Below are 22,534 nucleotides of genomic sequence, written 5' to 3' on the forward strand. Positions count from 1 at the left end.
TTAATGGCATGAAAGAATGGGTGAACTAATGAATGAGAATAGGTGTATTAGTGGCAAAAGGTATGGATGATATAATGGCTGAGGGAAAGGGTGGAGTAAGGGCATGAGGGAATGGCTGAATTAATGGCTGAGGGAATGGGTGAATTAATGGCTAAGGTAATGGGTGAATTAATGGCAGAGGGAATAGCTGTATTAATGCCTGGAGGAATAGCTGTATGAGTGGCTGAGGGAATGCGTGTATTACTGGCTGAGAGAGTAGATGAATTAGGCAGATGGAAAGGGTGTATTAATGGCGTCAGGGAATAGTTGAACTAATGGTAGAGAAAATGGGTGCATTAATGGTTGAGGGAATGGGTAAATTAATGGCTGAGGAAATGGATGAACTGAAGGCTGAGGGAATGGGTGAATTTTGGCTGAGGGAGTGGGTGAACTACTCCTAACAGAATTAGTGCATTAATGGCTGAAAGAATGGATAAATGAATAGCTTCAGAATAAGTGTATTAGTGGCTGAAAGAATGGGTGAAATAATGGAAGAGAAAATGGCTTACTTAATGGTGATGTGTATGGCTGAATAAATGGCTGAGGGAATGGCTTACTTAAATAGCTGAGGGAAACGGTGAGTGAATGGCTGAATGAATGGGAGTATTAGACTTTAAGGGAACAGGTGAACTAGGGGGTGAACTAAGTCGTAGGAAATTGATGAATGTGGCTGATGGAATGGGTGGTGTAAGGGCTGAGGGAATAGGTGAATTAATGCCTGGGGGAATGGGTGAATTAATGGCTGAGGGTGTAGGTGAATTAAGGGCTGAGGGAATGGGGAATTAAAGGCTGAGGGATGGGCTGAATTAATGAATGAGGGATTGACTTAATTAATGGTTTAGGCAATGCCTGAATTAATGGCTAAGGGAATGGGTCAATTATAGAGGCCTGAATAGGTAATAAAAGGATCAGGGAATCTATTAATATTTGAGGGAATTGGTGTATCAAAGCCTTAGTAAATGGCTGAATTAATGGCTAAGGGACTGGCTAAATTCATGGATTAGGGAATGGCTGAATTATTGGCTGAGGGAATGTCTGAATTAATGTCTGAGGGAATGAGTAAATTAATGGATGGGGGGATGTATGTATTAATGGCTAAAGTAATGGGTGATTTTAATGACTCAGGTAATGGGTGAATTAATGGCTGAGGGATGGGCTGAATTAATGGCTAAGGGAAAGGGTGAAATAAAGGCTGAGGGAATGTGTGTATAGGGCTGAGGGAATGGGTAAATTAGTAGCATGCGGAAATGGGTATATTAATGGCTGAGGAAATGGGTGAATTAATGACCGAGCTACTGACTATTAATGATATGAGGGAATGGGTGAACAAATCACTGAAGGAACAGGTGTATTAATGCCTAAGGAATAGATGAATTAATGGCCGAGTGAATGGGTGTATTGGGGGCTGAGGGAATGGGTGTACTAATGGCTGAGGGAAGGAGTAAACTAATGGTTGAGGGAAGGGGTGTATTAATGTCATGAGGGAATGGGTATATAATGGCTGTGGGAATGGGTGAATTAATGGCTGAGAGGAGTGGTGAATTAGGGCATGAGGAAATGTGTGTATTAATGGCCGAGGCAATAGATGAATTAATGACGGAGGGAATTGCTGTATTAATGGTATGAGAGGATGGGTATATTTATGGATGAAGAAATAGGTGTATCAATGGCTGAAGGAATATGCGAACCAATTCCTGAGGGAATGGGTGTATTAGGAATAAGGAAATTGGTGTAAAAATGACCGAGGTTATAAGTGAATTGATGGCTGAGAGAAAGGCTGAATTAATGAATTCGGGATTGGATAAATTACTGGCTGAGGGATTGTCTGAAATGATGTCTGAGGGAATGGGTAAATTAAGGGATGGGGGGATGTGTGTATTAGTGGTTGAGGGGAACTGATGTTTCAAAGGCTGAGGGAATGGTTGCGTAATGGTTAAAGGAAAGGGAGAATCAGTGGCTGATGGAATAAATGAATTAACAGTTGAAGGAATTCGTGACTTAAATGCAGATGGAATGGGTGTATTAATGGCAGAGGGATTAGCTGAATTAATGGCTGAGGATATGGGTGAACTAATCAGTGGCCGAATGGGTATATTGGGCATAAAAGTATTGGTGTATTAATGACTGAGGGAATGGGTGCAATAATGGCAGAGGGATTGGCTGAATTAATGACTGAGGGAATGTGTGAATAAGTGACTGAGAGAACGGTTGCATTAGTGCCTGAAAAATCGGTGTATGAGTGGTTGCGGGAATGGTTGAACTAATGTCTTAGGAAATGGGTGAATATGGCTGTCAGAATGGGTGCACTAATGGCTGAGAGAATGGGTGAATCAGTACCTCAGGAACTGGGTGCATTAGTGGCTTAGACAGTGAGTGAACTAATGGCAGAAAGAATGTGTGAATTAATGGCAGGGGTAATGGGTGAATTAATGACTTCCTCAAATGGTGTATTGGTGGCTGAGAGAACCGGCTGAACTAATGGCTGAGAGAATGTATGTATTAATAGCTGACGAAAAGGTATTAGGACTGATGGATTTCATGAATTAATGGCATGAGGAAATGGGTATATTAATGGCTGAGAAATGGGTGATATCATGACTGAGGGGATGTGTGAAGTAGTGGCTGAGGAAATGAGTGCATTATTAATGGCTGAGGGAATGGATGAATTGATGGCTGAGGGAATGGGTGAATAAATGGCTGAGAAAAATGGTTGCATTACTGGCTGAAAAATGGGTGTATTAGTGGTTGAGGGATGGGTGAACTAATGTCTTAGGAAATGGGTGAATATGGCTGTCAGAATGGGTGAACTAATGGCTGAGGGAACAGATGAATTAACGCCTGAGGAACTGGGTGCATTAGTGGTTTGGACAATAAGTAAACTAATGGCAGAAAGAATGGGTGAATTAATGGCAGAAGTAATGGGTGAATTAATGACTTCCAGAAATGGTGTATTGATTGCTGAGAGAATGGGAGAACTAATGGCTGAGAGAATGGATGTATTAATAGCTGACGCAAAGTTTGTATTAGGACTGACGGCTTGCGTGAATTAATGGCATGAGGAAATGGGTATACTAATGGCTGAGAGAATGGGTGAATTCATGGCTGAGGGAATGAGTGTATTAATGGGTGAGGGAATAGGTGAGTTAATGACTGAGGGAATGGGTAAATTAATGGCTGAGAGATTGGCTGATTTGTAATGTCTGAGAGAATACCAGAATTAATGGCTGATGGAAAGAGTGAATTAATGGATGCGGGAATGGGAGAATAAATGGATGTGGGGGTTGTGTGTATTAATGGCTGATGGAATTGGTGTATCAAAGGCTGAAGGAATGGCTGGGTAAATGGCTGAGGGAATAGTTGAATAACAGCTAAAGGAATGGGTGAATTAATGGCTGGGGAAATGGGTGAATTAATGGCTGAGGGAATGGGTGAATTAGTGGCTGAGGGAATGAGTGAAATAATGACATAGGAAATGGATAAATTAATGTCCAAGCTAATGACTCTATTAATGGCATGAGGGAATGGAAGAACAAATTGCTGAGGGAATAGGTGTATTGGTGGCTAAGGAATGGGTGAATTAATGGCTGAGTGCAAGGGTGTATTAGTGGTTGAGGGAATGGGTGAAATGATGGCATGAGGCAATGTGTGTATTAATGACTGAGGGAATGGGTGAATTAATGCCTGAGGGAATTGGTGTACTAATGGCTGATGGAAGGGGTAAACTAATGGTTGAAGGAAGGGGTGTATTCCTGTCATGAGGAAATGGATATGGAATGGCCGTGGGAATGGGTGAATTAATGGCTGAGAGGAGTGATGAGTTAGGGCATGAGGAAATGTGTGTATTAATGGCTGAGGCAATAGATGAATTAATGACTGAGGGATTGGGTGTATTAATGGCATGTGGGAATGGGTATATTAATGGATGAAGGAAAGGGTGTATCAATGGCTGATAGAATGTGTGAACTAATCGGTGAGGGGATGGGTGTATTAGGCATGAGAAATTGGTGCAAAAATGGCTGAGGGTGTAGGTGAATTAATGGTTGAGGGTATAAGTGAAGTAATGGCTGAGGGAATGGCTGAATTAATGATTTCAGGATTGGCTGAATTACGGGCTGAGGGAATGTCTGAATTAATGCCTGAGGATCTGAGTGCGTTAATGCCTTGGACAATGAGTAAACTAATGACGGAAAGAATGGGTGAATTAATGACTCCCAGAAATGGTGTATTGGTGGCTGAGAGAACAGGTGAACTAATGGCTGAGTGAATGGACGTATTAATAGCTGACAGAAAATTTGTATTAGGGCTGACAGATTGCGTGAATTAATGGCATGAGGAAATGGATATATTAATGGCTGAGAAATGGGTGAATCATGGCTGAGGGAAAGGGTGTTTTAATGGCTCAGGAGATGGGTGTATTAGTAGCTGAGATAATAGGTGAATTTGTGGCGAAGGGGTTGGGTGACTTGATGGCTGAGGGCATAGGTGAACTATGGCTGAGGGCAAGAGAGAAATAATGACTGAGGAAGTGGGTGTATTAGTCCCTGGGGTAATGGGTGTATTAAGAGCTGAGGACATGGATGAATTAATGGCTGGGGGAATGCGTGTTTTAAACACTGAGGGTATCCATAAACTAATGTCTGAGGGAATCTGTGAAGTAATAATTGAGAGAATGGTGAACTAATGGCTGAGAGAATGGAAGTATTAATAGCGGACAGAAGGATTGTATTAGGACTGAAGGAGTGCATGAATTAATGGCATGAGGAAATGAGTGTATTAATGGCTGAGGGAATGGGTGAAATAATGGCTGAGGGAATGGGTGAAATAATGGCTGAGGGAATGAGTGTATTAATGGCTGAGGGAATGGGTAAATTAATGGATGGGGGGGGGATGTGTGTATTAATGGTTTCGGGAACAGGGGTTTCAGAGGCTGAGGGAATGGTTGAATACTGGCTAAAGGGAAGGGAGAATCAGTGGCTAAGGGAATGAGTGAATTGACAACTGAAGGAATTGATCTGAATGCAGATGGAATGGGTGTATTAATGACTGAGGGATTAGCTGAATTAATGGCTGAGGAGATGGGTGAACTAATCAGTGACCGAATGGGTGTATTAGGCTTAAAAGTATTGGTGTATTAATGACTGAGGGAATGGGTGAATAATGGCTGAGGGAATAGGTGAGTTAATGACTGAGGAAATGGGTAGATTAGTGGATGGGGGGATGTGTGTATTAATGGTTGCGGTAACTGGTGTTTCAAAGGCTGAGGGAATGGTTGAGTAATGGCTTAAAGAAAGGGGCAATCAGTGGCTGAGGCAATGAGTGTAATGACAGCCAAAGGAATTGGTGATTTAAATGTGGATGGGATGGGTGTATTAATGGCTGAGGGGATGCTTGAATAATAGCTGAGGAAAAGGGTGAAATACTCGCTGAATTAACAGGTGAAGTAATGGCATGAGGGAATGGGTGTGTTAATGGCTGAGGGAATGGGTGAACTAATCGCTGAGGGGATGGATGTATTAGACCTGTGGGAATTGGTGTATAAATGGCTGAAGGTATAGGTGAATTAATGGCGGAAGGAATTGGTGAATTCATGGCTGAGGGGATGGGTGAATGAAGAGCTAAGGGATTGCCTGAAATAATGGCTGAGGGATGGGTGAATTAACAGATGAAATAATGTGTGTTTTAATGGTTGAGGGAATTGGTGTATTGAAGGCTGGGGGGAATGGCTGAAATAATGGCTGAGGATGGGTGAAGTAATCGCTGAGGGAATGGGTGTATTAGGAAAGAAAGAATTGGTGTATTAAGGGCTGAGGAAATGGGTGAACTAATGGCTGAGGGATTGCCTGAATTAATGGCTAAGGAAATGGATAAGTAATGGATGGGGGAATGTGGTATTAAAGGTTGAGGGAACTGGTGTATCAAAGGCTTTGTGAATGACCGAAATAATGCCGAGGGACTGGTTGAATTAACGGCTGAATGAATGGCTGAATTAATGGCTGAAGGAATGGTTGCAGTAATAGCTGAAGGAATGGGTGAACTGAGGGCATGAGGTTGTGGGTAAAATAATGGCTGAGCTAATGGGTGAACTAATTGCTGAAGGGACGGGTGTATTAATGGCTGAGAGAATGGGGGAAAGGCTGAAGAAATAGTATAATGAATGGCCGAGAGAATGTCTCAGACATTGGCTGAATTAATGGGTGACAGAATGGGTGAATTAATAGTTGAGAGAATGGGTGCATTACAATTTGAGGGGATGGGTGAACTAATGTTTTAGGAAATGGGTGAATGTGGCTGATGGAATGGGTGAACTAATGGCTGAGGTAATAGGTGAATTAATGCCGGAAGGACTGGGTGCATTAGTGGCTTAGAGAATGACTGAACTGACGGCAGGAAGAATGGGTGAATTAGGACTTTGCTGGTGGCGCAGTGGTTAAGAATCCGCCTGCCAGTGTGGGACACGTGGGTTCGAGCCCTGGTCCGGGAAGATCCCACGTGCCGCGGAGCTACTAAGCCCGTGCACCACAGCTGCTGAGCCTGCACTCTAGAGCCCGAACGCCACAACTACTGAGGCCCGTGCGCCTGGAGCCCGAGCTCGCCAACAAGAGGAGCCACCGCGATGAGAAGCCCACTCACCGCAACGAAGAGTGGCCCCCACTCGCCGCAACTAGAGAAAGCCTGTGCGCAGCAACGAAGACCCAAAGCAGCCAAAAATAAAATTAATTAATTATTTAAAATAGCTGACGGAAAGTTGGTATTAGGGCTGAGTGTATTTGTTAATTAATTCCGTGAGGAAATGGGTGTATTAATGGCTGAGGGAATAGATGAATAATGACTGAAGGAATGGGTGTATTACAGATAAGGCAATAGTTGTATTACTGGCTGAGGGATAAGGCGAATTAATAGTTGAGTTAATGGGTGAATTATTGCCTGAGGGAATGGGTGAATTAATGGCTGAGGAAACGGATGAACTAAAGGCTGAGGGAATGGGTGAATTTTGGCTGAGGGAGTGGGTGAACTACTCCTAACAGAATTAGTGCATTAATGGCTGAAGGAATGGATAAATGAATAGCTTCAGAATAAGTGTATTAGTGGCTGAAAGAATGGGTGAAATAATGGAAGAGAAAATGGCTTACTTAATGGTGATGAGTATGGCTGAATTAATGGCTGAGGGAATGGCTTAGTTAAATAGCTGAGGGAAACGGTGAGTTAATGGCTGAATGAATGGGAGTATTAGAGTTTAAGGGGACAGGTGAACTAGTGGGTGAACTAAGTCGTAGGAAATTGGTGAATGTGGCTGATGGAATGGGTGGTGTAAGAGCTGAGGGAATAGGTGAATTAATGCCTGGAGGAATGGGTGAATTAATGGCTGAGGGAATGGGGAATTAAAGGCTGAGGGATGGGCTGAATTAATGAGTGAGGGATTGACTTAATTAATGGTTTAGGCAATGCCTGAATTAATGGCTAAGGGAATGGGTCAATTATGGAGGCCTGAATAGGTAATAAAAGGATCAGGGAATCTGTATTAATGGTTGAGGGAATTGGTGTATCAAAGGCTAAGTAAATGGCTGAATTAATGGCTGAGGGACTGGCTGAATTCATGGATTAGGGATTGGCTGAATTATTGGCCGAGGGAATGTCTGAATTAATGTCTGAGGGAATGAGTAAATTAATGGATGGGGGGATGTATGTATTAATGGCTAAAGTAATAGGTGATTTTAATGACTCAGGTAATGGGTGAATTAATGGCTTAGGGATAGGCTGAATTAATGGCTAAGGGAAAGGGTGAATTAAAGGCTGAGGGAATGTGTGTATAGGGCTGAGGGAATGGGTAAATTAATAGCATGCGGAAATGTTTGTATTAATGGCTGAGGAAATGGGTGAATTAATGGCCGAGCTAATGACTATTAATGACATGAGGGAATGGGTGAACAAATCACTGAGGGAATAGGTGTATTAATGCCTAAGGAATGGGTGAATAAATGGCTGAGGAAATGGGTGTACTAATGGCTGAGGGAAGGGGCAAACTAATGGTTGAGGGAAGGGGTGTATTAATGTCATGAGGGAATGGGTATATAATGGCTGTGGGAATGGGTGAATTAATGGCTGAGAGGAGTGGTGAATTAGGGCATGAGGAAGTGTGTGTATTAATGGCCGAGGCAATAGATGAATTAATGACGGAGGGAATTGCTGTATTAATGGTACGAGGGGACGGGTATATTTATGGATGAAGAAATGGGTGTTTCAATGGCTGAGGGAATATGCGAACCAATTCCTGAGGGGACGGGTGTATTAGGCATAAGGAAATTGGTGTAAAAATGGCCGAGGTTATAAGTGGATTGATGGCTGAGAGAATGGCTGAATTAATGAATTCGGGATTGGATAAATTATTGGCCGAGGGGTTGTCTGAATTGATGTCTGAGGGAATGGGTAAATTAAGGGATGGAGGGATGTGTGTATTAGTGGTTGAGGGGAACTGGTGTTTCAAAGGCTGAGGGAATGGTTGCGTAATGGTTAAAGGGAAGGGAGAATCAGTGGCTGATGGAATGAATGAATTAACAGCTGAAGGAATTGGTGACTTAAATGCAGATGGAATGGGTGTATTAATGGCTGAGGGATTAGCTGAATTAATGGCTGAGGATATGGGTGAACTAATCAGTGACCGAATGGGTATATTGGGCATAAAAGTATTGGTGTATTAATGACTGAGGGAATGGGTGCAATAATGGCAGAGGGATTGGCTGAATTAATGACTGAGGGAATGGGTGAATAAGTGACTGAGAGAACGGTTGCATTAGTGCCTGAAAAATCGGTGTATGAGTGGTTGAGGGAATGGTTGAACTAATGTCTTAGGAAATGGGTGAATATGGCTGTCAGAATGGGTGCACTAATGGCTGAGAGAATGGGTGAATCAGTACCTCAGGAACTGGGTGCATTAGTGGCTTAGACAGTGAGTGAACTAATGGCAGAAAGAATGTGTGAATTAATGGCAGGGGTAATGGGTGAATTAATGACTTCCTCAAATGGTGTATTGGTGGCTGAGAGAACCGGCTGAACTAATGGCTGAGAGAATGTATGTATTAATAGCTGACGAAAGGTATTAGGACTGATGGATTGCATGAATTAATGGCATGAGGAAATGGGTATATTAATGGCTGAGAAATGGGTGATTTCATGACTGAGGGGATGTGTGAAGTAGTGGCTGAGGAAACGAGTGTGTTATTAATGGCTGAGGGCATGGATGAATTGATGGCTGAGGGAATGGGTGAATAAATGGCTGAGAAAATGGTTGCATTAGTGGCTGAAAAATGGATGTATTCGTGGTTGAGGGATGGGTGAACTAATGTCTTAGGAAATGGGTGAATATGGCTGTCAGAATGGGTGAACTAATGGCTGAGGGAACAGATGAATTAATGCCTGAGGAACTGGGTGCATTAGTGGTTTGGACAATAAGTAAACTAATGGCAGAAAGAATGGGTGAATTAATGGCAGAAGTAATGGGTGAATTAATGACTTCCGGAAATGGTGTATTGATGGCTGAGAGAACGGGAGAACTAATGGCTGAGAGAATGGATGTATTAATAGCTGACGAAAAGTTTGTATTAGGACTGATGGCATGTGTGAATTAATGGCATGAGGAAATGGGTATACTAATAGCTGAGAGAATGGGTGAATTCATGGCTGAGGGAATGAGTGAAGTAATGGCTGAGGGAATGAGTGTATTAATGGCTGAGGGAATAGGTGAGTTAATGACTGAGGGAATGGGTAAATTAATGGCTGAGAGATTGGCTGATTTGTAATGTCTGAGAGAATACCAGAATTAATGGCTGATGGAAAGAGTGAATTAATGGATGCGGGAATGGGAGAATAAATGGATGTGGGGGGTTGTGTGTATTAATGGCTGATGGAATTGGTGTATCAAAGGCTGAAGGAATGGCTGGGTAAATGGCTGAGGGAATAGTTGAATAACAGCTAAAGGAATGGGTGAATTAATGGCTGGGGAAATGGGTGAATTAATGGCTGAGGGAATGGGTGAATTAGTGGCTGAGGGAATGAGTGAAATAATGACATAGGAAACGGGTAAATTAATGTCCAAGCTAATGACTCTATTAATGGCATGAGGGAATGGAAGAACAAATTGCTGAGGGAATAGGTGTATTGGTGGCTAAGGAATGGGTGAATTAATGGCTGAGTGCAAGGGTGTATTAGTGGTTGAGGGAATGGGTGAAATGATGGCATGAGGCAATGTGTGTATTAATGACTGAGAGAATGGGTGAATTATGGCCTGAGGGAATGGGCGAATTAATGCCTGAGGGAATTGGTGTACTAATGGCTGAGGGAAGGGCTAAACTAATGGTTGAAGGAAGGGGTGTATTCCTGTCATGAGGGAATGGATATGTAATGGACATTGGAATGGGTGAATTAATGACTGAGAGGGGTGATGAGTTAGGGGATGAGGAAATGTGTGTATTAATGGCTGAGGCAATAGATGAATTAATGACTGAGGGAGTGGGTGTATTAATGGCATGTGGGAATGGGTATATTAATGGATGAAGGAAAGGGTGTATCAATGGCTGATAGAATGTGTGAACTAATCGGTGAGGGGATGGGTGTATTAGGCATGAGAAATTGGTGTAAAAATGGCTGAGGGTGTAGGTGAATTAATGGTTGAGGGTATAAGTGAATTAATGGCTGAGGGAATGGCTGAATCAATGATTTCAGGATTGGCTGAATTATGGGCTGAGAGAGTGTCTGAATTAATGCCTGAGGATCTGGGTGCGTTAATGCCTTGGACAATGAGTAAACTAATGACGGAAAGAATGGGTGAATTAATGACTCCCAGAAATGGTGTATTGGTGGCTGAGAGAACAGGTGAACTAATGGCTGAGTGAATGGATGTATTAATAGCTGACAGAAAATTTGTATTAGGGCTGACAGATTGCGTGAATTAATGGCATGAGGAAATGGGTATATTAATGGCTGAGAAATGGGTGAATCATGGCTGAGGGAAAGGGTGTTTTAATGGCTCAGGAGATGGGTGTATTAGTAGCTGAGATAATAGGTGAATTTATGGCGAAGGGGTTGGGTGACTTGATGGCTGAGGGAATAGGTGAACTATGGCTGAGGGCAAGGGAGAAATAATGACTGAGGAAGTGGGTGTATTGGTCCCTGGGGTAATGGGTGTATTAAGAGCTGAGGACATGGATGAATTAATGGCTGGGGGAATGCGTGTTTTAAACACTGAGGGTATCCATAAACTAATGTCTGAGGGAATCTGTGAAGTAATAATTGAGAGAATGGTGAACTAATGGCTGAGAGAATGGAAGTATTAATAGCGGACAGAAAGGTTGTATTAGGACTGAAGGAGTGCATGAATTAATGGCATGAGGAAATGAGTGTATTAATGGCTGAGGGAATGGGTGAAATAATGGCTGAGGGAATGAGTGTATTAATGGCTGAGGGAATGGGTAAATTAATGGATGGGGGGGATGTGTGTATTAATGGTTTCGGGAACAGGGGTTTCAGAGGCTGAGGGAATGGTTGAATACTGGCTAAAGGGAAGGGAGAATCAGTGTCTAAGGGAATGAGTGAATTGACAACTGAAGGAACTGGTGATTTGAATGCAGATGGAATGGGTGTATTAATGACTGAGGGATTAGCTGAATTAATGGCTGAGGATATGGGTGAACTAATCAGTGACCGAATGGGTGTATTAGGCTTAAAAGTATTGGTGTATTAATGACTGAGGGAATGGGTGAATAATGGCTGAGGGAATAGGTGAGTTAATGACTGAGGAAACGGGTAGATTAGTGGATGGGGGGATGTGTGTATTAATGGTTGCGGTAACTGGTGTTTCAAAGGCTGAGGGAATGGTTGAGTAATGGCTTAAAGAAAGGGACAATCAGTGGCTGAGGCAATGAGTGTAATGACAGCCAAAGGAATTGGTGATTTAAATGTGGATGGGATGGGTGTATTAATGGCTGAGGGAATGCTTGAATAATAGCTGAGGCAAAGGGTGAAATAATCGCTGAATTAACAGGTGAAGTAATGGCATGAGGGAATGGGTGTGTTAATGGCTGAGGGAATGGGTGAACTAATCGCTGAGGGGATGGATGTATTAGACCTGTGGGAATTGGTGTATAAATGGCTGAAGGTATAGGTGAATTAATGGCGGAAGGAATTGGTGAATTCATGGCTGAGGGGATGGGTGAATGAAGAGCTAAGGGGTTGCCTGAAATAATGGCTGAGGGATGGGTGGATTAACAGATGAAATAATGTGTGTTTTAATGGTTGAGGGAATTGGTGTATTGAAGGCTGGGGGGGAATGGCTGAAATAATGGCTGAGGATGGGTGAAGTAATCGCTGAGGGAATGGGTGTATTAGGAAAGAAAGAATTGGTGTATTAATGGCTGAGGAAATGGGTGAACTAATGGCTGAGGGATTGCCTGAATTAATGGCTAAGGAAATGGATAAGTAATGGATGGGGGAATGTGGTATTAATGGTTGAGGGAACTGGAGTATCAAAGGCTTTGTGAATGACCGAAATAATGCCGAGGGATTGGTTGAATTAACGGCTGAAGGAATGGCTGAATTAATGGCTGAAGGAATGGTTGAAATAATAGCTGAAGGAATGGGTGAACTAAGGGCATGAGGTTGTGGGTAAAATAATGGCTGAGCTAATGGGTGAACTAATTGCTGAAGGGACGGGTGTATTAATGGCTGAGAGAATGGGGGAAAGGCTGAAGAAATAGTATAATGAATGGCCGAGAGAATGTCTCAGACATTGGCTGAATTAATGGGTGACAGAATGGGTGAATTAATAGTTGAGAGAATGGGTGCATTAGTCGCCTAGAAAATGGGTGGATTACAATTTGAGGGGATGGGTGAACTAATTTTTTAGGAAATGGGTGAATGTGGCTGATGGAATGGGTGAACTAATGGCTGAGGTAATAGGTGAATTAATGCCGGAAGGACTGGGTGCATTAGTGGCTTAGAGAATGACTGAACTGACGGCAGAAAGAATGGGTGAATTAGGACTTTGCTGGTGGCGCAGTGGTTAAGAATCCGCCTGCCAGTGTGGGACACGTGGGTTCGAGCCCTGGTCCGGGAAGATCCCACGTGCCGCGGAGCTACTAAGCCCGTGCACCACAGCTGCTGAGCCTGCACTCTAGAGCCCGAACGCCACAGCTACTGAGGCCCGTGCGCCTGGAGCCCGAGCTCGCCAACAAGAGGAGCCACCGCGATGAGAAGCCCACTCACCGCAACGAAGAGTGGCCCCCACTCGCCGCAACTAGAGAAAGCCTGTGCGCAGCAACGAAGACCCAAAGCAGCCAAACATAAAATTAATTAATTAATTAATTTTTTAAAAATAGCTGGCGGAAAGTAGGTGTTAGGGCTGAGGGTATTTGTTAATTAATTCCGTGAGGAAATGGGTGTATTAATGGCTGAGGGAATAGATGAATAATGACTGAAGGAATGGGTGTATTACAGATAAGGCAATAGTTGTATTACTGGCTGAGGGATAAGGCGAATTAATAGTTGAGTTAATGGGTGAATTATTGCCTGAGGGAATGGGTGAATTAATGGCTGAGGAAACGGATGAACTAAAGGCTGAGGGAATGGGTGAATTTTGGCTGAGGGAGTGGGTGAACTACTCCTAACAGAATTAGTGCATTAATGGCTGAAGGAATGGATAAATGAATAGCTTCAGAATAAGTGTATTAGTGGCTGAAAGAATGGGTGAAATAATGGAAGAGAAAATGGCTTACTTAATGGTGATGAGTATGGCTGAATTAATGGCTGAGGGAATGGCTTAGTTAAATAGCTGAGGGAAACGGTGAGTTAATGGCTGAATGAATGGGAGTATTAGAGTTTAAGGGGACAGGTGAACTAGTGGGTGAACTAAGTCGTAGGAAATTGGTGAATGTGGCTGATGGAATGGGTGGTGTAAGAGCTGAGGGAATAGGTGAATTAATGCCTGGAGGAATGGGTGAATTAATGGCTGAGGGAATGGGGAATTAAAGGCTGAGGGATGGGCTGAATTAATGAGTGAGGGATTGACTTAATTAATGGTTTAGGCAATGCCTGAATTAATGGCTAAGGGAATGGGTCAATTATGGAGGCCTGAATAGGTAATAAAAGGATCAGGGAATCTGTATTAATGGTTGAGGGAATTGGTGTATCAAAGGCTAAGTAAATGGCTGAATTAATGGCTGAGGGACTGGCTGAATTCATGGATTAGGGATTGGCTGAATTATTGGCCGAGGGAATGTCTGAATTAATGTCTGAGGGAATGAGTAAATTAATGGATGGGGGGATGTATGTATTAATGGCTAAAGTAATAGGTGATTTTAATGACTCAGGTAATGGGTGAATTAATGGCTGAGGGATGGGCTGAATTAATGGCTAAGGGAAAGGGTGAATTAAAGGCTGAGGGAATGTGTGTATAGGGCTGAGGGAATGGGTAAATTAATAGCATGCGGAAATGGGTGTATTAATGGCTGAGGAAATGGGTGAATTAATGGCCGAGCTAATGACTATTAATGACATGAGGGAATGGGTGAACAAATCACTGAGGGAATAGCTGTATTAATGCCTAAGGAATGGGTGAATAAATGGCTGAGGAAATGGGTGTACTAATGGCTGAGGGAAGGGGCAAACTAATGGTTGAGGGAAGGGGTGTATAATGGCTGTGGGAATGGGTGAATTAATGGCTGAGAGGAGTGGTGAATTAGGGCATGAGGAAGTGTGTGTATTAATGGCCGAGGCAATAGATGAATTAATGACGGAGGGAATTGCTGTATTAATGGTATGAGGGGACGGGTATATTTATGGATGAAGAAATGGGTGTATCAATGGCTGAGGGAATATGCGAACCAATTCCTGAGGGGACGGGTGTATTAGGCATAAGGAAATTGGTGTAAAAATGGCCGAGGTTATAAGTGGATTGATGGCTGAGAGAATGGCTGAATTAATGAATTCGGGATTGGATAAATTATTGGCCGAGGGGTTGTCTGAATTGATGTCTGAGGGAATGGGTAAATTAAGGGATGGAGGGATGTGTGTATTAGTGGTTGAGGGGAACTGGTGTTTCAAAGGCTGAGGGAATGGTTGCGTAATGGCTAAAGGGAAGGGAGAATCAGTGGCTGATGGAATGAATGAATTAACAGCTGAAGGAATTGGTGACTTAAATGCAGATGGAATGGGTGTATTAATGGCTGAGGGATTAGCTGAATTAATGGCTGAGGATATGGGTGAACTAATCAGTGACCGAATGGGTATATTGGGCATAAAAGTATTGGTGTATTAATGACTGAGGGAATGGGTGCAATAATGGCAGAGGGATTGGCTGAATTAATGACTGAGGGAATGGGTGAATAAGTGACTGAGAGAACGGTTGCATTAGTGCCTGAAAAATCGGTGTATGAGTGGTTGAGGGAATGGTTGAACTAATGTCTTAGGAAATGGGTGAATATGGCTGTCAGAATGGGTGCACTAATGGCTGAGAGAATGGGTGAATCAGTACCTCAGGAACTGGGTGCATTAGTGGCTTAGACAGTGAGTGAACTAATGGCAGAAAGAATGTGTGAATTAATGGCAGGGGTAATGGGTGAATTAATGACTTCCTCAAATGGTGTATTGGTGGCTGAGAGAACCGGCTGAACTAATGGCTGAGAGAATGTATGTATTAATAGCTGACGAAAGGTATTAGGACTGATGGATTGCATGAATTAATGACATGAGGAAATGGGTATATTAATGGCTGAGAAATGGGTGATTTCATGACTGAGGGGATGTGTGAAGTAGTGGCTGAGGAAACGAGTGTATTATTAATGGCTGAGGGCATGGATGAATTGATGGCTGAGGGAATGGGTGAATAAATGGCTGAGAAAGTGGTTGCATTAGTGGCTGAAAAATGGATGTATTCGTGGTTGAGGGATGGGTGAACTAATGTCTTAGGAAATGGGTGAATATGGCTGTCAGAATGGGTGAACTAATGGCTGAGGGAACAGATGAATTAATGCCTGAGGAACTGGGTGCATTAGTGGTTTGGACAATAAGTAAACTAATGGCAGAAAGAATGGGTGAATTAATGGCAGAAGTAATGGGTGAATTAATGACTTCCGGAAATGGTGTATTGATGGCTGAGAGAACGGGAGAACTAATGGCTGAGAGAATGGATGTATTAATAGCTGACGAAAAGTTTGTATTAGGACTGATGGCATGTGTGAATTAATGGCATGAGGAAATGGGTATACTAATAGCTGAGAGAATGGGTGAATTCATGGCTGAGGGAATGAGTGAAGTAATGGCTGAGGGAATGAGTGTATTAATGGCTGAGGGAATAGGTGAGTTAATGACTGAGGGAATGGGTAAATTAATGGCTGAGAGATTGGCTGATTTGTAATGTCTGAGAGAATACCAGAATTAATGGCTGATGGAAAGAGTGAATTAATGGATGCGGGAATGGGAGAATAAATGGATGTGGGGGGTTGTGTGTATTAATGGCTGATGGAATTGGTGTATCAAAGGCTGAAGGAATGGCTGAGGGAATAGTTGAATAACAGCTAAAGGAATGGGTGAATTAATGGCTGGGGAAATGGGTGAATTAATGGCTGAGGGAGTGGGTGAATTAGTGGCTGAGGGAATGAGTGAAATAATGACATAGGAAATGGGTAAATTAATGTCCAAGCTAATGACTCTATTAATGGCATGAGGGAATGGAAGAACAAATTGCTGAGGGAATAGGTGTATTGGTGGCTAAGGAATGGGTGAATTAATGGCTGAGTGCAAGGGTGTATTAGTGGTTGAGGGAATGGGTGAAATGATGGCATGAGGCAATGTGTGTATTAATGACTGAGAGAATGGGTGAATTATGGCCTGAGGGAATGGGCGAATTAATGCCTGAGGGAATTGGTGTACTAATGGCTGAGGGAAGGGCTAAACTAATGGTTGAAGGAAGGGGTGTATTCCTGTCATGAGGGAATGGATATGTAATGGACATTGGAATGGGTGAATTAATGACTGAGAGGGGTGATGAGTTAGGGGATGAGGAAATGTGTGTATTAATGGCTGAGGCAATAGATGAATTAATGACTGAGGGAGTGGGTGTATTAATGGCATGTGGGAATGGGTATATTAATGGATGAAGGAAAGGGTGTATCAATGGCTGATAGAATGTGTGAACTAATCGGTGAGGGGATGGGTGTATTAGGCATGAGAAATTGGTGTAAAAATGGCTGAGGGTGTAGGTGAATTAATGGTTGAGGGTATAAGTGAATTAATGGCTGAGGGAATGGCTGAATCAATGATTTCAGGATTGGCTGAATTATGGGCTGAGGGAGTGTCTGAATTAATGCCTGAGGATCTGGGTGCGTTAATGCCTTGGACAATGAGTAAACTAATGACGGAAAGAATGGGTGAATTAATGACTCCCAGAAATGGTGTATTGGTGGCTGAGAGAACAGGTGAACTAATGGCTGAGTGAATGGATGTATTAATAGCTGACAGAAAATTTGTATTAGGGCTGACAGATTGCGTGAATTAATGGCATGAGGAAATGGGTATATTAATGGCTGAGAAATGGGTGAATCATGGCTGAGGGAAAGGGTGTTTTAATGGCTCAGGAGATGGGTGTATTAGTAGCTGAGATAATAGGTGAATTTATGGCGAAGGGGTTGGGTGACTTGATGGCTGAGGGAATAGGTGAACTATGGCTGAGGGCAAGGGAGAAATAATGACTGAGGAAGTGGGTGTATTGGTCCCTGGGGTAATGGGTGTATTAAGAGCTGAGGACATGGATGAATTAATGGCTGGGGGAATGCGTGTTTTAAACACTGAGGGTATCCATAAACTAATATCTGAGGGAATCTGTGAAGTAATAATTGAGAGAATGGTGAACTAATGGCTGAGAGAATGGAAGTATTAATAGCGGACAGAAAGGTTGTATTAGGACTGAAGGAGTGCATGAATTAATGGCATGAGGAAATGAGTGTATTAATGGCTGAGGGAATGGGTGAAATAATGGCTGAGGGAATGAGTGTATTAATGGCTGAGGGAATGGGTAAATTAATGGATGGGGGGGATGTGTGTATTAATGGTTTCGGGAACAGGGGTTTCAGAGGCTGAGGGAATGGTTGAATACTGGCTAAAGGGAAGGGAGAATCAGTGTCTAAGGGAATGAGTGAATTGACAACTGAAGGAACTGGTGATTTGAATGCAGATGGAATGGGTGTATTAATGACTGAGGGATTAGCTGAATTAATGGCTGAGGATATGGGTGAACTAATCAGTGACCGAATGGGTGTATTAGGCTTAAAAGTATTGGTGTATTAATGACTGAGGGAATGGGTGAATAATGGCTGAGGGAATAGGTGAGTTAATGACTGAGGAAATGGGTAGATTAGTGGATGGGGGGATGTGTGTATTAATGGTTGCGGTAACTGGTGTTTCAAAGGCTGAGGGAATGGTTGAGTAATGGCTTAAAGAAAGGGACAATCAGTGGCTGAGGCAATGAGTGTAATGACAGCCAAAGGAATTGGTGATTTAAATGTGGATGGGATGGGTGTATTAATGGCTGAGGGAATGCTTGAATAATAGCTGAGGCAAAGGGTGAAATAATCGCTGAATTAACAGGTGAAGTAATGGCATGAGGGAATGGGTGTGTTAATGGCTGAGGGAATGGGTGAACTAATCGCTGAGGGGATGGATGTATTAGACCTGTGGGAATTGGTGTATAAATGGCTGAAGGTATAGGTGAATTAATGGCGGAAGGAATTGGTGAATTCATGGCTGAGGGGATGGGTGAATGAAGAGCTAAGGGGTTGCCTGAAATAATGGCTGAGGGATGGGTGGATTAACAGATGAAATAATGTGTGTTTTAATGGTTGAGGGAATTGGTGTATTGAAGGCTGGGGGGGAATGGCTGAAATAATGGCTGAGGATGGGTGAAGTAATCGCTGAGGGAATGGGTGTATTAGGAAAGAAAGAATTGGTGTATTAATGGCTGAGGAAATGGGTGAACTAATGGCTGAGGGATTGCCTGAATTAATGGCTAAGGAAATGGATAAGTAATGGATGGGGGAATGTGGTATTAATGGTTGAGGGAACTGGAGTATCAAAGGCTTTGTGAATGACCGAAATAATGCCGAGGGATTGGTTGAATTAACGGCTGAAGGAATGGCTGAATTAATGGCTGAAGGAATGGTTGAAATAATAGCTGAAGGAATGGGTGAACTAAGGGCATGAGGTTGTGGGTAAAATAATGGCTGAGCTAATGGGTGAACTAATTGCTGAAGGGACGGGTGTATTAATGGCTGAGAGAATGGGGGAAAGGCTGAAGAAATAGTATAATGAATGGCCGAGAGAATGTCTCAGACATTGGCTGAATTAATGGGTGACAGAATGGGTGAATTAATAGTTGAGAGAATGGGTGCATTAGTCGCCTAGAAAATGGGTGGATTACAATTTGAGGGGATGGGTGAACTAATTTTTTAGGAAATGGGTGAATGTGGCTGATGGAATGGGTGAACTAATGGCTGAGGTAATAGGTGAATTAATGCCGGAAGGACTGGGTGCATTAGTGGCTTAGAGAATGACTGAACTGACGGCAGAAAGAATGGGTGAATTAGGACTTTGCTGGTGGCGCAGTGGTTAAGAATCCGCCTGCCAGTGTGGGACACGTGGGTTCGAGCCCTGGTCCGGGAAGATCCCACGTGCCGCGGAGCTACTAAGCCCGTGCACCACAGCTGCTGAGCCTGCACTCTAGAGCCCGAACGCCACAGCTACTGAGGCCCGTGCGCCTGGAGCCCGAGCTCGCCAACAAGAGGAGCCACCGCGATGAGAAGCCCACTCACCGCAACGAAGAGTGGCCCCCACTCGCCGCAACTAGAGAAAGCCTGTGCGCAGCAACGAAGACCCAAAGCAGCCAAACATAAAATTAATTAATTAATTAATTTTTTAAAAATAGCTGGCGGAAAGTAGGTGTTAGGGCTGAGGGTATTTGTTAATTAATTCCGTGAGGAAATGGGTGTATTAATGGCTGAGGGAATAGATGAATAATGACTGAAGGAATGGGTGTATTACAGATAAGGCAATAGTTGTATTACTGGCTGAGGGATAAGGCGAATTAATAGTTGAGTTAATGGGTGAATTATTGCCTGAGGGAATGGGTGAATTAATGGCTGAGGAAACGGATGAACTAAAGGCTGAGGGAATGGGTGAATTTTGGCTGAGGGAGTGGGTGAACTACTCCTAACAGAATTAGTGCATTAATGGCTGAAGGAATGGATAAATGAATAGCTTCAGAATAAGTGTATTAGTGGCTGAAAGAATGGGTGAAATAATGGAAGAGAAAATGGCTTACTTAATGGTGATGAGTATGGCTGAATTAATGGCTGAGGGAATGGCTTAGTTAAATAGCTGAGGGAAACGGTGAGTTAATGGCTGAATGAATGGGAGTATTAGAGTTTAAGGGGACAGGTGAACTAGTGGGTGAACTAAGTCGTAGGAAATTGGTGAATGTGGCTGATGGAATGGGTGGTGTAAGAGCTGAGGGAATAGGTGAATTAATGCCTGGAGGAATGGGTGAATTAATGGCTGAGGGAATGGGGAATTAAAGGCTGAGGGATGGGCTGAATTAATGAGTGAGGGATTGACTTAATTAATGGTTTAGGCAATGCCTGAATTAATGGCTAAGGGAATGGGTCAATTATGGAGGCCTGAATAGGTAATAAAAGGATCAGGGAATCTGTATTAATGGTTGAGGGAATTGGTGTATCAAAGGCTAAGTAAATGGCTGAATTAATGGCTGAGGGACTGGCTGAATTCATGGATTAGGGATTGGCTGAATTATTGGCCGAGGGAATGTCTGAATTAATGTCTGAGGGAATGAGTAAATTAATGGATGGGGGGATGTATGTATTAATGGCTAAAGTAATAGGTGATTTTAATGACTCAGGTAATGGGTGAATTAATGGCTGAGGGATGGGCTGAATTAATGGCTAAGGGAAAGGGTGAATTAAAGGCTGAGGGAATGTGTGTATAGGGCTGAGGGAATGGGTAAATTAATAGCATGCGGAAATGGGTGTATTAATGGCTGAGGAAATGGGTGAATTAATGGCCGAGCTAATGACTATTAATGACATGAGGGAATGGGTGAACAAATCACTGAGGGAATAGCTGTATTAATGCCTAAGGAATGGGTGAATAAATGGCTGAGGAAATGGGTGTACTAATGGCTGAGGGAAGGGGCAAACTAATGGTTGAGGGAAGGGGTGTATAATGGCTGTGGGAATGGGTGAATTAATGGCTGAGAGGAGTGGTGAATTAGGGCATGAGGAAGTGTGTGTATTAATGGCCGAGGCAATAGATGAATTAATGACGGAGGGAATTGCTGTATTAATGGTATGAGGGGACGGGTATATTTATGGATGAAGAAATGGGTGTATCAATGGCTGAGGGAATATGCGAACCAATTCCTGAGGGGACGGGTGTATTAGGCATAAGGAAATTGGTGTAAAAATGGCCGAGGTTATAAGTGGATTGATGGCTGAGAGAATGGCTGAATTAATGAATTCGGGATTGGATAAATTATTGGCCGAGGGGTTGTCTGAATTGATGTCTGAGGGAATGGGTAAATTAAGGGATGGAGGGATGTGTGTATTAGTGGTTGAGGGGAACTGGTGTTTCAAAGGCTGAGGGAATGGTTGCGTAATGGCTAAAGGGAAGGGAGAATCAGTGGCTGATGGAATGAATGAATTAACAGCTGAAGGAATTGGTGACTTAAATGCAGATGGAATGGGTGTATTAATGGCTGAGGGATTAGCTGAATTAATGGCTGAGGATATGGGTGAACTAATCAGTGACCGAATGGGTATATTGGGCATAAAAGTATTGGTGTATTAATGACTGAGGGAATGGGTGCAATAATGGCAGAGGGATTGGCTGAATTAATGACTGAGGGAATGGGTGAATAAGTGACTGAGAGAACGGTTGCATTAGTGCCTGAAAAATCGGTGTATGAGTGGTTGAGGGAATGGTTGAACTAATGTCTTAGGAAATGGGTGAATATGGCTGTCAGAATGGGTGCACTAATGGCTGAGAGAATGGGTGAATCAGTACCTCAGGAACTGGGTGCATTAGTGGCTTAGACAGTGAGTGAACTAATGGCAGAAAGAATGTGTGAATTAATGGCAGGGGTAATGGGTGAATTAATGACTTCCTCAAATGGTGTATTGGTGGCTGAGAGAACTGGCTGAACTAATGGCTGAGAGAATGTATGTATTAATAGCTGACGAAAGGTATTAGGACTGATGGATTGCATGAATTAATGACATGAGGAAATGGGTATATTAAATGGCTGAGAAATGGGTGATTTCATGACTGAGGGGATGTGTGAAGTAGTGGCTGAGGAAACGAGTGTATTATTAATGGCTGAGGGCATGGATGAATTGATGGCTGAGGGAATGGGTGAATAAATGGCTGAGAAAGTGGTTGCATT

At 43.1% G+C, this 22,534-nt stretch overlaps 1 protein-coding gene across 7 annotated transcripts in view; it reads left to right on the forward strand.

Annotated features, from left to right (window-relative positions):
• Positions 1–22,534, forward strand: part of GRIP2 (glutamate receptor interacting protein 2) — a 100,907-nt gene that overhangs the window by 38,079 nt on the left and 40,294 nt on the right. The window lies entirely within an intron of this gene.

This window comes from Balaenoptera physalus (assembly GCF_965194825.1).
Source record: "Balaenoptera physalus genome assembly, chromosome: 11".
NCBI classification, from domain to species: Eukaryota; Metazoa; Chordata; class Mammalia; order Artiodactyla; family Balaenopteridae; genus Balaenoptera; species Balaenoptera physalus.